Source organism: Palaemon carinicauda, chromosome 15 (assembly GCF_036898095.1).
Source record: "Palaemon carinicauda isolate YSFRI2023 chromosome 15, ASM3689809v2, whole genome shotgun sequence".
NCBI lineage: Eukaryota > Metazoa > Arthropoda > Malacostraca > Decapoda > Palaemonidae > Palaemon > Palaemon carinicauda.
The window spans coordinates 71,167,681-71,178,457 of NC_090739.1; the positions used below are offsets into that span (position 1 = coordinate 71,167,681).

The following is a 10,777-nucleotide window of genomic DNA, read 5'->3' on the forward strand; positions in this document are numbered from 1 at the left end:
CTATGAAGTGATATATGGTGTGGGAGTATTGGTCATCCTAATATCGTTCTTTTAATTAATGACCGTTTGTAAATGAATTATTTTAGACATACACCTAGTTGATTTCAGTGTGATGATCAAGTCTACATAAAAACAGTAATGGTTCTATGTGAATGATACTCAAAAGCTAATTATATTCACGAAAATGATTAATACAAAGCTCATTACCCATAAAAGTATCTTCTGAAGGAAGTTGACGCGCGTTTACGGAAGGAAGCAACTCAAATAGCGTGACAAAACTGTCATATTATTCATTGTCTTACTTAGATGCTGAAAGAGGTTACTTGTATGACTCCGTCTTACAAAATACAATAGAGATATGAAACTTGAACCTTAAACTTAGAAAGCTAAGAACCAGTCAACATCATCTTAAACTAAGTTTGCCAAAATTCTCCAGTCGCAATAATATATGATGTTTTCACACAATTCATTCTCGCTCTCTTGAGATGCAACCACATAAGCAATAACCAAAATGGAGTTTTCCATTTCGACAACATTTCATTCTCACTCTCAACATAATAAGACACTTGTGCGCAGAAACAACAAGAAAACAACACATTTCAAAGAAACACATCGCACAACCTATGAGTTTGCAGAGTTAAGAAGAAATAGGTATTGGAATGGCTGAAGTTTCTCAGATATTTGCGTGCTATGTACACAAATCAATGACACGAAGGGTTTACTCTTCTCATTCAAGACAGTCTCTCCTGAAAACCTATGAGGCAAAGCTAATGCCCATATTTCTTATTAAAAAAGCTTATTGATTAGTGAAAATGCCCATAAATAATCTAATGACTTACATTTAAATATAACCCTCTTAAGTTGCCTTATATTTTAACAAGAATCTCCTGTCTTGAGATGAGAACTAACTAAAACTAATAACGATAAACTTAACATAACATAATGTTGAATAAAAAAGTATGATAAAATAATCTAAGGATATTATAAAAAGGCATCCAGTGAATCTCCCGCACGATATCCTCCTCTTGAATTATTGAACTAATTCTGAATCTTTCGTCCATTTTTCCCCTTTTCTCACTTAACTCTTTTCCCTCGTTATCGATGACACCTTCTTTCTACCAGTATATTATCACTGCACTTCGATGTCTGCTGCGTTCTGCTTGTAGTAGATCTTCAAATTTCATCAATTGTTGGTCTGCTTGTTATCACTTCTGGACTATCACTTTAGCACAAAGAAATTTATAGTAAGATCTTTCCGATGACACATGGTTCTTTTATATTATTAGCACATATCTTGATGAGGGCGTCCTTGAAGTTCGTTTGTTTCAGTTTTTTTAGCATTTGGTTCTGATGATGCAGGATTAGACCGTAGAATCAAAAACCTCCTTGTCAACGTAGCCCGTTAGTTGTCCAATCAGTGGGAACAGCGACTAGAGAGTTATTGGTTGTGTCTCTTATCCTCACAATGGGGAATTTTATGCTTCCCGAAATCTTTACAGAGGTGGCTCTTGTAGTAGGCTCATCTTGTTGATTAATTTTGGTAGGGAACATTTTTTTTTTTTTTTCAGCAAATTTCCCCGGGCCTCCGGTCGTCGGATGGCAGCTAGTCTCTCCGCAGAGTCAAGACAAGATATCTGCAGGATCGCAAATTACACATATTATACGTATGCGTCTGTCACTTACTGGTCTTTATTTATTTTTTTTTTTTGTCATGGGAGGGCAAGAAAGCAAAGACTCCCAGGTCAAAATCTAACAGTAAGGCAGTCTCACACAGTATTGTTGCTCTGCAATGAGTAACAGAGCAATTACTATTTCATCGTCAACACGACATCTTTCTCTACACACACATATACAGTATATATATATATATATATATATATATATATATATATATACATACATATATATATATATATATATATATATATATATATATATATATATTTATATATATATACATATTTATATATATATATATATATATATATATATGTATATACATATACATATGTATACATACATGCATATATATTTATATATATAAATATACATATATATATATATATATATATATATATATATATATATATATACATATATATTCATATATGTGTGTGTGTATGTATGTATGTGCTATGTGAACATGTGTATACTTTCCTTATATCTAAATTACTGTTAGTAGTTAGGTTATGGCACTTGGTACCGGAAGAAGTAATGGTTGTTAATTATTGTGGCATCTATTGCCGACATAGTTAGTATGAAGAGGTTGAAGTTTCCGTGCGTAAGAGTTAGCTACGGGGTTAGAAGTAATGAAGATCCCGGATGCCCTCAGCAAAGAGTTTCCTGACTTATAACAATCACTGGCACTTTTCAGAACAGTTCCCTTCCACCCACAGTTAGTCTACATCATTTTCACTTGTATGCCTTTGGTAGTAGGCAGAGGGCGATCGAATGGCCTTAAGGAACTGTTTTTTCATAGAAGCCCCTGTATTGCTCACCCTCTCCGAGAGGCAACTCCAGAGGCTTTTGTTGGGAGCTGGTCTTCCTTCAAGCAGGCGCTTCTTGCACCTGCTGCAGAGCCACACCTGGATGTAGGCTCTGTCGCATCGCGTGCAGCGGACTGACTTGGGGAAAACTGCTCTTCCAGTATTTTTCTTAATCATTTTTGCTACAGTTGTAGGAGAACTACTGAAGCATAATCTAAAGGGAAAAGAAATCAGAAGAGTGTGTAAGATATAAAGGGAATCTCTACATTAGAATGTGAAGAAAGTGTAAAACAAGCGTGATTAAAGTAGCAAAACCAAGGTCAAATGTTAACTAAATGTAACAAAAAGCTTATATACTGCATTGCTATAAATAATTGAAATCTAAAGTTGCTAGTTAGCAGAAATGTTAAATGAAATGAAATTAACTAAGTATTATTAGGATTTATTTTTCAAAGTAAAATCATTCAAAATTACTAGAGCTATTATCTGAGAAAAGTAGCATAAGAAATTGTAAAATAATAAAAAAGTGCATTGAAAAAAATCATAACAATGTTAATGTTAAGCCAAATACATCATTCAGAAACTTGTGTTTAAGAAAAAAAAAATCATATTTTTAAAAAGAGCAGTAAAATGAAAGAAACCTTAATAGCTAAACCAAACACACAGGAAGAAATTATCTGTAACCTAACTGTAAAAGAAAGATTTATCAAATTAAAGATAATCAAACTCAAAAGTTACAAAATGAAAGTATATAACAAAAAGGAAACAGGAAAACGTGCGTGGTTATTAGAATATATACGAGAAATCAACAGAGATTATTGTTTCCCAGGAGTTAGCAATGTTAAAATGAAAAGAAATTCCTTCACCTTTATTGAATATATCTAAATGATTCAGCATTCTAAACTTCATCAATAATTCAAACTATATAATGACGGAGAGTTTTAAATCTACTGATTTCTCGTCGACTCTAATACCATGCCGTCCGAAAACAGACCTTAAGAAGAATTAGCTCATCTATTCTTGAGATAATTTTCGCATGTGTGATACCTCTACTGTCATAATCTACTTCTACCGTCAAGTCTCTTGATCATGTCTTGAGATTATTTTCTAACGTGTGGTACCTCTACTGTCATACTCTACTTCTACCAGAAAGTCTTTTGATCATGTCTGTCCGTGTCGTCCTTGGGAAGTTTTCTCTTTGTCATAATATAGGGTGGTAAAAGTTCCAGGATGCGCTCAATGTCGAGATCGATTTCCACGTAACGAATGTAGTATATCCAGTTTTTTTATGTATTACTCTTATGGTATGCTGAGATCTTCATTCTTCAAGTGCTTAATTCTAATCTAATATTGACCTATAATTTTCATCTGGGATATCTTGTTATATGTCAGTAGACCACAACTTACGATTCTTTTTGACTAGACGACTTATTTATATACGAGGAGAGACAGTTAATATGTGAATGAAATTATAAATGACTTTTGATAATTAATAGTAATTTTGATATGAAATTTTCTATAAATTGTACATAGTCCTCTCAAACGAAAATTTCAGAAAACAATTGATTTATCTGCTACGTTATTTGAATATATCAAAGTAAACATATATACGTTTAGAAAAAAACTGATACAAGTATTTACACATTTAAAAAGAAATTATATTAATTAATCAATACAAAAATGAATTAAATCATGTTTTCTAAATTCAAACTAGCTATACAGTCTTCGCTAATGGGATCTTTTTTGGTAAAATTTTAAAGATATATCAAATATACCAAGTAAATTTCGTTTCTATGAAGCATAATAAAGATAATAAGGGGATTTTGGTATTTTATAAGTATCAGTATTATTTATTATGACCATTGCACTACAAATTATACTTATTTAGAGATCATTCAGCCATAAATAAAATAATTTCTTATTTTAGAAATATGTCGTTGGTGTCTCTTTTAAAGATGTTTTGAGAGAGAGATACAAATACAGAATATTTCTTGTGCTCGGATATATATATATATATATATATATATATATATATATATATATATATATATATATATATATATATATATACGGAGGACACAACTGTTTCATTACACTCAATACTACCTATATCTTCAAAAGGGGAAAACCCCTTCACACCTCCGTTGTTGCACTGCAAAACCGACGGAGAAATTGCAACACCATTTAGACGTCAATGGCAATAAGCCAACTTGAAATTACAGGGCCGGTCGCCCCACCGAATTTAACGTTCGATCGAACCGAAAACCCCAGACGGAGCTTAAGCTATTATGTTGGCAATCCCTTCCTCGCAAGTGACTAGAGTTCTTGGAGGAGTCATTCAGGCTATTTACTGTCTTTTTAATAAAGGAGGACAGGCTGCAGAAGGGAGGGTGGTGTTGCACCCTCAATTTACTATTGGAGGCAAGGACAGTGGCGAGGACACTAAAAACAAAGAGGTCAGAAACAGACAGCACTAAAGACAAGGAAAGACATAACGATTATTGGCTAACTGGGAGGACGTGAAATGATTGTGAGGACAGGTTACATAACATTAAAGGCGAAACGAATTTAAACGTTTGATAATTATTCTACATCTATGGAGACAACGATGGATTGGGAAACTTTTAAAAAAGGAATGAGAATTGAGCCAAATGCTACGAAAATTAAACAAATAGTCATATTGTTGAAAGCTACGTCTTTATAAGTCAAAACATTAGGACGATTATTTAAAGGATTTGTTGTATAGCAGGTATCTATTGAGCTATTACTACTTAGTTTTAATTTGCAAAAAATATCAAAAGTAAATTGTATTAAAGGTCCTTTTACTAACTTGCTTTTTTTTCTCTTCGGAATTTCCATATAACAATGTTATTTAACAACACTGAATAATAGGTATATACTGTTGGTAGCAACTTACAAATATTGATTTGTTAATGAATTAACACGACAAAGGGCTTGGAATAATGAATAATCTCTATGTCAGTTTGTACAAAAGGTCAGATTGATGTCAATACAAGAATTAAGAAGACAGTAAAGTCAAGGACATTGAAATACATATAGCACATACATGGACAGCACTCCAAGAAAACACACACATACAATATCAAGTAGTCATATACGGATGTCTTAAAATTAATTCAACAATTATTGGAATTCACTGTTCGTAATCCTAATGGAAGACTATGCGCAAGGAACGTTGCGAAAACAGTGCATCTATTAATAGATGAAAAGTGCTCGAAAACAGGAATTTTGTTTTGAATTCAAGACTTCAAAGAAAAAACATAACTTATGATAATCGGGTAAATGAGGGAATAACGGCTGGAGAACAAAGAAGCTAGGAATAAGAAGCACGCCCCCAGAGTGAACATCAAAACTTCTTTTCCAAAACAAAAGATGGGAAGGCAGTCTGATGCAGCATCACAGATTGCAAGGATGGCATCTTTAATATGAAATACTGAGTAAATGAACGTTTTAAAGAGAATACATTCTCGACTTCTAAGGCCGAGTTCTCCAAGTACAATGTTAACAAAGAAAATGAAAATGTTGTGATCTTGAGCCCATGTAAAGAAAGAAACCATTTTTTCCCCTCTTCGTTTTTTTTTTGTAGGATCGTTAATGCCTTTTGCAGTAAAATTATCATGATTGCATTATTCTAATATATGTTGTATTATTTACTTTCCCCTACAAGGCTAGACACGCAAAACTTATATGAAACTCTTTCATATATTAATAAATTCCATTTCGTGTTCCTTGCGCTATAGCATCCTTTGTTGTAATCCATTGTAACCACAAAATGAAATCTGTACTTACCAAATGGGCAAGAACCCTGGACTCCTGGGGGTCAAACTGGAACCTGCAGAGGAAAAAGCTTGTTAATAAAACAAAATCGAAGTAAAAATATTTAGATGAATTATAAAGACACTTGGTTAGATACCACGGGGGACTTTTTAAAAAACATTGTTATTAGTAAAAATGAAACGCATAGCTTTTTGATGAAACAGAAACGAGTCAACAATGAAACGTAAATAGGCGAATAACGTAATTTGAAGTCATTATGAGATATGTACAACTTTAAGAAATTTCCATGAGGCAGAGGGCTATCGAAGGTAAACTCAACACGAGTTCTTTTATGAATAACGGTAAAGCGTGATACATTCATGAAAATTACTGGTATTGGTGACGTCAGTAACACTAAAATTAACAATGCAACCGATGTTAAATGAAAAGTAAGGAAGAATCTCCCATTTACATGTTAAAAAGAAATGGCAGGCGGTTCTAGAAGCAACACTGTTCGATGTAAGAACAGAGACTGATATTTGACGCTATGAAAGGTTACATCAAACTAACTGTAACATTATCATTAAGTAGCAATGGCGCATTGCACAGATAATACTGGTTAGTGAAATTAATAAAAATATATTCGAAACGGTGTTAATTATTTTCTATGGATAAAGATGAAAAACAATACCAGAAATGACAAGGATTTAGATTTCGTTCGTAAATTCAACAGGGTAATGCCACAGTTACAGTACTGTTCAAGCGAGTGTTTATATATATTGCGAGCAAGATGGCAAATATGTTTTTTTTTTTTTAGTTCTTCCCTTTCACCTTAATCTTTTGAAGACATCAATATGTCTGTCTGCGACAAGCTTTGATCATTATCCATATATCCTACGCTTCACATTTAACAATTAGAATAGTAATGATTCATTATCTAGATTCCGCATAAGTGCTGGCTGACTCGAGATTCGTTTCGTCTGTTCTTTTAGAGGAGATATTTTGGCATCTTATACTGTTAGATTTGATTTTAGTCCGTGATCATTTCATGAGTATAAATGGTATTTACGTACAGTAACTTGATTTAGTAGGGTATATATTGTAAAAATATACTCCGATTGCTGTGTTTAATTCTCATAAAATATAAATATATATATTTATTCATTCTTCTCTTAAAATTGGCCTTTTCTAATCCTAGCATCAACTAATGTTCATAAATAAATATCTTCCACTCAACAGAAATAAAACAGGTGAAATAATACCTTCGGTGCCATAGCTTCCCAAGAAGTAGCAATGTATTTGAGCTGTCGCATAAAGTTCATAAGATTCTTTTAAGAAAAAAAGGATTTGTAATTATCTACTTTTGCAACTGTAATTCTGTAAAATCGTCTTTTTTTCGCCTTTACTGTCTGATTTGCTTGATCGTTCCCTCCCATCTTTCACCGAACACGTTGTATTACACATTTGGTTTAAATTATTTCTTAGAACTTTTTCAGATTGAGAAACGGTGTTGGATCCTGTGGAATTGGTATAAAGCTCATACGATAAGTATTAGGCCTATGCATCCATTCAGATTCCAATTTAATGAGGGTGGGTGTTCAAACAACTGCAAACTCAAGTAAAATGAGATATATAACATATGGTATAGCAAAATTGAGCTTTATTTATCATTGGTTGTAACCCAAGTGGAATATTACGTGACAGATTTTTTATGGTATATCATTATTTCAGGCATTTTCTAGCTCATTTGGAATAAGTGGATGGTTGATATCAAAATCATATTAACTTGCAAATGAAGGGATTGAGGGGGACGCTAAGTGAAAATCTCTCTCTCTCTCTCTCTCTCTCTCTCTCTCTCTCTCTCTCTCTCTCTCTCTTCTCTATTTAAATGCAATGATATAAAAAATACGCGTAGCAAAAGCCAGCCTCCTCGGTGTGACGAAGTCAGTGGCATCTGAACTTCCTGAGGTGGGGGGGGGGGGGGGGGGGGGGGGAGGGAGGGCCGGGGGTTCGTATTGTATTTCCATCTGTGTCCAAATGCAGAAGACAATATGACTCCCATAGCCTTAAGACATACACACCTCAGTATAATATTCCTCCAGTGTTCATTATGGCTAGACTCTCTCTCTCTCTCTCTCTCTCTCTCTCTCTCTCTCTCTCTCTCTCTCGCCTTCTAGGGGAGCTAAAGTCTGTTCCTCCTACTCCGTCCTAAATCCCCCACCCCCCAACCTCCGATGGTCAACAATAGGTTGTTACTCTTTCCTCCGTCGGATAGCTAACCGAAGTACTGTGAAAGGCGGCTAATGGGGATTATAGGCACAGAGACAGACAAACAGACAGAAAGACAGGCAGTCGCATAGGCAAACAGAAAGGTAGACGGATGAAGAGACGATGTAACTGAATTTGAAGCAATAATCCATAGACTAACTTATGTTAATCTGTAAAATTTGAAAGATTCTTGAGGATTATCAAAATTTAGTTCTATAGATTTATATGTTGTGCAAGATCTTTATATGCACATGTCGTGCATTGGTCATTTTTTTTTTTATGAATTAGTTCAACTTCTATATTTGTCAGCCATAATTTTGCATATATCAATAGATTACATGTATGCTATTTATAACCATTATATTTATCAACGATACACGAGGAAAATAAACCAAATCTGAAAATGATCTTCAAATTTTTCGAAAGTGAAAACTGCAAGGGTGGATTATTCCATCAATGCAATTCTTGAGGTCAAGAATCCCACTGCAGTGAGACCTTCAGCATCTGTATGGAATCAACGTCAGTCATTCATACTGTAACACAAACACTGAAGCGTAATGTCATTTTAACCTTTCATTGCACGGTGTATACACCGTCTAGGTATATTAGACCGTGGGTATATAATGAGAAACTACGTGCCACCCTGAGAAATCACAGAGGACGACCCTTAATAACGCTGTGGCATCCGTGTTGGTCCCCTGGCCATTCATCGCCAGCAGTTTCGGTGCCATGGTTCCTTATAATGATGTACTTCGACGCAATTTGCCGGAGATCATTGCAGGGGAAGGGATCGAAATGAATGACTCTTCTTACATCTTAGAAAACCGACCGAATATCATCGACGAGGGTATCTTTACGACGTTAGAGGGACGTCTGGTCACACGATTCTTTCCAAGTCGGGATTACTTTTTTTGGGTATTGAACTTTGAGAACTATGGCAGAGTAAAGCTATTGCGTAGCAATTATTACCTTGTTTTACTAATTTTGATTTTAACTACATTTTAGTGATAGTTAATTAGTTCGCATGGTACTATATTCATTAATAAATCTTATATGTCTTTGTGGATTGGATCACTAGGCATAACAAACGAAAAAAGGTATAATAGGGCTTAAATGATGGATGAATGAAATCATAAACAATGAACATTCGTCATAAATATATCGATAGAATATAATTAATTATTAGATCATCTGTTTAAAATCAAAGGAAAAATTCCCTAATGTTCATAAAAGTAATCCGGGTATTTAAAAAAACGCAATATTCAATCATGAAATTATACAATATACAAGTTCCGTTAGCATATACAAAATTACATAAACTAGATTGAACTCCCAACGTAGCGTTACAGCAGCTACAAAACGCGTCTATTTCAATCATACCATGATTCCTTGCTCATAAAACACTGACAATAACCTAAAGGAGAAACAATACTCCCCTACCAGAACAATTTTTTCGGGATTTTAAATGCCCCTAAAGGTGCCCTATCCGCAACCGACGTCATTTTTATCTAGAGCGCGTTACACTTTGTGCTGTCGTAGAGCAACGCATATATTCATCAGGCCACTCCATTACGCTGGTCATAATCTAGGCAGAAGAACCTTTGTGTCACTCGAATTAAACAAAAAAATGTTCTCCCATTAATCCAACTCTCTCCCAACGCCCACTCAATCATTCCTGAAAGCTTGGAAGAGGGGATTTTTCTCCCCTCTGATTCACAACTTACTAGGAACATTTGTTTTTGCTTTTCGGCTGGGAAGAAATGAAAAGAGAAAGAAATTTTCCACTTTTTGCAGAAGCCCTATGGAGGAATTAGAAGAAACATTATGATTTGATTATCAATTGGCTTAACGTCAGAGAGAGAGAGAGAGAGAGAGAGAGAGAGAGAGAGAGAGAGAGAGAGAGAGAGATATCCTCGAAACAAAATATCTAGATTATAAAAAGATGTTGAGAGAGAGAGAGAGAGAGAGGGAGAGGAGAGGAGAGAGAGAGAGAGAGAGAGAGAGAGAGAGAGAGAGAGAGAGAGAGATAGTTACAAGAGCAATATCTATATTATAAAAAGATATTAAGAGAGAGAGAGAGAGAGAGAGAGAGAGAGGAGAGAGAGAGAGGAGAGAGAGAGAGAGGATATCCCAAAAAACGAATATCTAGATTATAAAAAGATGTTGAAAGAGAGAGAGAGAGAGAGAGAGAGAGAGAGAGAGAGAGAGAGAGAGAGAGAGAGAGAGAGAGAGAGAGATGAGAGAAT

General features: G+C 34.6%; 1 protein-coding gene across 1 annotated transcript in view; it reads right to left on the reverse strand.

Annotated features, from left to right (window-relative positions):
• The window catches only part of Hdc (histidine decarboxylase), a 181,231-nt gene that overhangs the window by 159,471 nt on the left and 10,983 nt on the right, over window positions 1-10,777 (reverse strand). Inside the window, exon 2 of the mRNA XM_068388509.1 lies at window positions 6,297-6,339. The gene's annotated coding sequence lies outside the window, so the exon portion shown is untranslated. The remainder of the gene's footprint in view (window positions 1-6,296; window positions 6,340-10,777) is intronic.